The following is a 5,000-nucleotide window of genomic DNA, read 5'->3' as shown; positions in this document are numbered from 1 at the left end:
GAACATGGGCTTCAGCATTCACACTCCACTCTAGAACATGAGCTTCAGCATTCACACTCCACCCTAGAACATGGGCTTCAGCATTCACACTCCACTCTAGAACATGAGCTTCAGCATTCACACTCCACTCTAGAACATGGGCTTCAGCATTCACACTCCACCCTAGAACATGGGCTTTAGCATTCACACTCCACTCTAGAACATGAGCTTCAGCATTCACACTCCACTCTAGAACATGGGCTTCAGCATTCACACTCCACTCTAGAACATGGGCTTCAGCATTCATGATCCACTCTAGAACACTCTCTAGAACATTCCCCCACACCATCCCCAGAGTGGATGATCTGGATCCAGCCTGATCTAAATCTGATCTAAACCTGTAGTTGGTTGCACTAGTAAGTTTGATCGTAAGTTTAATTTCATCATTTAATAGATAACCATATTAATGACTTTTTACGATGGACCTTACACCTATTTGTGTGGTGCAACCCATTACATTTTAGTAGTTTGTAAACGCCAACGTACATTTTAAGCAAAGATGGAACCTACGTTCCACTACGTTCAACTGGTGCAACCCATTACATTTTAGTAGTTTGTAAACTCCAACGTACATTTAAACTAGACAAAAACAGAACCTCCGTTCAACTGGTGCAACCCATTACATTTTAGTAGTTTGTAAACTCCAACGTACACTTAAACTAGACAAAAATAGAACCGCTGTTCAACTGGGGCAACCCATTACATTTTAGTAGTTTGTAAACGCCAACGTACATTTTAAGCAAAGATGGAACCTACGTTCTACTACGTTCAACTGGTGCAACCCATTACATTTTAGTAGTTTGTAAACTCCAACGTACATTTAAACTAGACAAAAATTGAACCTCTGTTCAACTGGTGCAACCCATTACATTTTAGTAGTTTGTAAACTTCCACGTACGTTTTAACTAACTAACCGATGTTAACTGGTGCACCCCAGTGCTGATCTAGGCCTGATTTGGCCCTGACTTAGCTGCCGTCTTCTGCTGAGGGAGCCCACACACTCACCGGTGTCTGATCCATGTGTGGGTGTGTTTATTATGTGTGTGTGTGGTTGTTTGTGTGTGTATGCATGTGTTTTTTTTTTACTTGTGTGTGTGAGCGAGTGTGTATATGTGTGTGAGAGTGTGTGTGTGTTTTTTACTTGTGTTTGTGTGTGTGTGTGTGTGTGTGTATGTGTATGTGTGTGTGTCAGCTCTCATACACACTGATGCTGCTAGCTTGGGTCCCTGACCGGAGCTTCTTGAGTAGATCCACTATTGTTATGTGTCGCTATGGAGACGGGTGCGGCTGGCAGTCTTCTCACCCTGTTTACTGGATCCATCATCGTCCCTCTTCCATATCGCTATACAGACGGGTGCGCTCGGCAGTGCTCTCACCCTGTTTACTGGTTATTTATAGAAATGTGTTTTTGTATATATTATTATATAGTCTTTATATTTTGATATGGGAAAATGTGGGCCCTCTTGTACAGAATGCCACCATGGAGCTCATGGGTTGATGAAGGCCTGTAAGCATAGACCTGTGTGTTGTCTTTGCCTATGGGTGTGTGTCTATGTCTGCAGGTGTGTATCCATGTCCGTGGGTGTGTGTTCTGTGTGAACGGGTGTGTTTACTTGTTTATGGGTGGGTGGCTGTTTTTCTATTGTGTGTTATGTGTGTGTTGCCTGTGCATATTGCTATGTGTTGCTAGTTTGTGTGTGTGTCTGTTTGTGTGTCCATGCATATGGGTGTAGTTTGTTGTACCGTAATTTCCGGACTATTGAGCGCACCTGAATATAAGCCTCACCCACTGAATTTTTCAAAAATAATTATTTTTAACATAAATAAGCCGCACATGTCTATAAGCCGCAGGTGCCTACCGGTACATTGAAACAAATTAACTTTACACAGGCTAAAATTAATATCAAAAGTAATACAATAGTGATGCATATTATTAGTTTTGCCAGTTACGATAAGTGCACTGTTGCTTTAAGAGAGCACAGTTGCAAGAGTCAATCAGAAGCTAGAACGTTAGCTTGAAGACAGAGAGATAGAAGAAAGACGCTAGTTTGAAACCAGTGAGCTAAACAACTTGAAGACTGGATTTGTATTGTAGTAAACTTTTATTTTCTAAAGTGTTTTGAGTTGTGTTCTGTCTATGCCGGTAGACTGTGGTTATTTTGACATTAGTTAAGTTATTGAGAGATACTGAGAAATCGCGTGGAGCTAAGCATCCATGCGGCTGCATCCATGCTAGCATCCTAGCTCCACAAAGCCACCGTAACAGGTATCATAATCCATAAATTAGCCGCGTCATTGTTTAAGCCGCGAGGTTCAAAGCATGGGAAAAAAGTAGCGGCTTATAGTCCAGAAATTACGGTAGTTATCTGATGGTTGTTTTGTATAGGGAGCTCACATGGTCAGCCTTACTACATTCAAAAAGCCACGACTGTTTTCAGAGGAGCCTCTTCATTCAAAAAGCCAGGACTTTTTTTCAGAGGAACCTTTTTCTTCAAAAAGCCAGGACATTTTTTAAAGGAACTCTTTCATTTAAGAAGCCAGGACTCTTCCTAAAGGAACCTTTTCTTTTAAAAATCCAGGAATCTTTTCAAAGGAACATTTTCATGATAAAGTCCAGGACTTTTCCTAAAGAACCGTTTAAGAGTTGTTCATATTTTCTTCTATAAAAAGAGAAATATTTTAATGAAATAAATTTGTGACAAAATGTTATTCTATCCAGTTATAAATATAACAAATAAAACATACAACAAATGCAATAAAATGCTTCTGATATTAAAGCAGTACGTCTTAAACATTTTATTATCACCAGTGTTACAGCCGTGCGGATACACACAGATCAGCTCTTGTGGTTTATTTATTAAACATGGAGATCAAAACAAAGACTGGAGTAAACAAAGGAAGAGACACTAAGCAGGAACAACGAACTCTAGAGCTGGGTGAAAGGTACTTACAAAGACTCCAGCGCCTGAAACACAGCTGGGCTTCCTCCAACGAGTCTCTGGGCTGTGTGCGCCCCCTACAGGAGAGGAGTCTGTGGGCTGTGTGTGCCCCCTACAGGAGTGGAGTCTGTGGGCTGTGTGCGCCCCCTACAGGAGTGGAGTCTGTGGGCTGTGTGCGCCCCCTACAGGAGTGGAGTCTGTGGGCTGTGTGCGCCCCCTACAGGAGTGGAGTCTGTGGGCTGTGTGCGCCCCCTACAGGAGTGGAGTCTCTGGGCTGTGTGCGCCCCCTACAGGAGGAGAACACTCACACACACACACACACACACACACACACACACACACACACAAACACTCACACACTCACGCACTCAAACACACACACACACACACACTCACTCACTCACACACACTAAGACTCTCATGCACTAAGTCAGTCAGTATATTTATCACATTAAAAGTGAAAACCTTTTCTCTAAATTAAATTAAATAAAAACAAAACTAAAAGATAAAGGCCCAGTTGGTTCAGTAAGCGTTTGAGAAGAACTGAAGTAGACGATGCACACCTGAGTGGAAGGACACACTGCAGCACCACCGCTCACTGCCTGCATCTCTTCTAAACTTAAAGCAGCACTATGGAGTTCTGTTCCAAAACTAGTGAGCTAACTACCTAAAAGGCATGCAAAAACCTTGCAATCACCACCAACAGCCCAGTTGACACTGATATAAGTTATCCAACACACTAACTGGTTTCTTTTGGCAGTATAGCTGGCAATGTCATGCTGTGAAAGCTTTTCTTCCATTTTTGCAGGGTATTCCAGCCCGGTATACAGAACTACATAGGGCATATCTGCATATCCTCACAGGTGTTTATATGTCCTTCACATGACCATATGCTATCAAAATGAATTTGAAGATGGTACCAAAACTAGTTGCCTTTAAAACCATACCTCAAAAAGTGTCAAATTGTTGCATAGTGTTACTTTAAGCCACGCGTTTAATTGACTTTATGGTGTCAGCCTTGGTTTTCATGATTATTACACAAAATGTTGAATGATTTTTGGGTCTGCCTGCGTTTATTCGGTAGGAGTGCAGTATGCAGTCTATTTCAAATGATATTCCAATGACGCACCAAATGCTTAACAAAATTCTGTGAAACAAAATGGCACAATACAAAAACAAGAGGACTTAATCCCTGGCGTAAGAGTGAGTGAGTGAGTGTGAGTGTCTGTGTCTCTGTGTGTGTGTGTGTGTGATGTAAGACAACTCACTTTGATAAGTCTGACGGAGATCCAAACATCTCATCTCATTACATCCACTTTGGTCATGAATCAGCCATAACGCTTACTTTTTTTTAGTAGTAGATCTTAGTTAAGTATGCTATTATATCGTTTCATATTCATTTTAGTATTTTATTTGATGTACGCAGATTAATGTCTATTTGACTTGAGATATCCAAATATATTTGACCCTGCTCCGCGAGCTGAGTCCTTTATTGTCGTCATCGAAGGTCACATGACCGCCCGACAGAACATAATACGGAAGTTCAATCTGAAACAACAGTGCACTGTTTCTGAAAGCCCAAAGTGTCCGCGAGTGTTTGCGCAGGGAACGGAGCCGAGACCGGGGACCGGGACGGACCACGGAGCCGTACCCGAATGTCTGGCGTTGAGACGCTGTGGAATGCATAGTTTCGTTAACTTATAGGACAAACTGTAACTGTACTCTGGGTTAAACTAGTCCTGAACACCCCTAAGGCAGTTTGGTCCAAACACGTGGAAACACGAGAATGCAGAGCAATTAGGTTAGGTTTTTTTTTCACTGCTCACGCGCCCCGTCTTATGACCACAGGCAGCTCTGAATCTCGCTCCTGAGAGTCGGAGGTTTTCTTACCAGTTTATCACATTGCCTGAAGTTCTCGGAGGTCTTTACTGAAGCGGGAGTTGTAGAACCTCACATGTCATAACAGTTTCATATTTATTCCATAAGTGTCTCAACTGACTCGTACTTGGGAAATTAGGCTAG

General features: G+C 42.2%; 1 protein-coding gene across 4 annotated transcripts in view; it reads left to right on the top strand.

Annotated features, from left to right (window-relative positions):
- Positions 1–4,502: 4,502 nt before the first annotated feature.
- The window catches only part of hps1 (HPS1 biogenesis of lysosomal organelles complex 3 subunit 1), a 12,785-nt gene continuing 12,287 nt past the window's right edge, over positions 4,503–5,000 (top strand). For 3 of the 4 annotated variants that reach the window (XM_031579382.2, XM_031579381.2, XM_031579380.2), the window contains exon 1: positions 4,505–5,000. This exon is cut by the window's right edge and continues 173 nt beyond it. The gene's annotated coding sequence lies outside the window, so the exon portion shown is untranslated. The other variant, XM_031579383.2, reaches the window with a different exon arrangement.

The sequence above is a fragment of the Clupea harengus genome, chromosome 13 (genome assembly GCF_900700415.2).
Source record: "Clupea harengus chromosome 13, Ch_v2.0.2, whole genome shotgun sequence".
NCBI classification, from domain to species: Eukaryota; Metazoa; Chordata; class Actinopteri; order Clupeiformes; family Clupeidae; genus Clupea; species Clupea harengus.
Note: the sequence above shows the minus strand (reverse complement) of the source record. Positions and strands in the feature narration are given on the sequence as shown.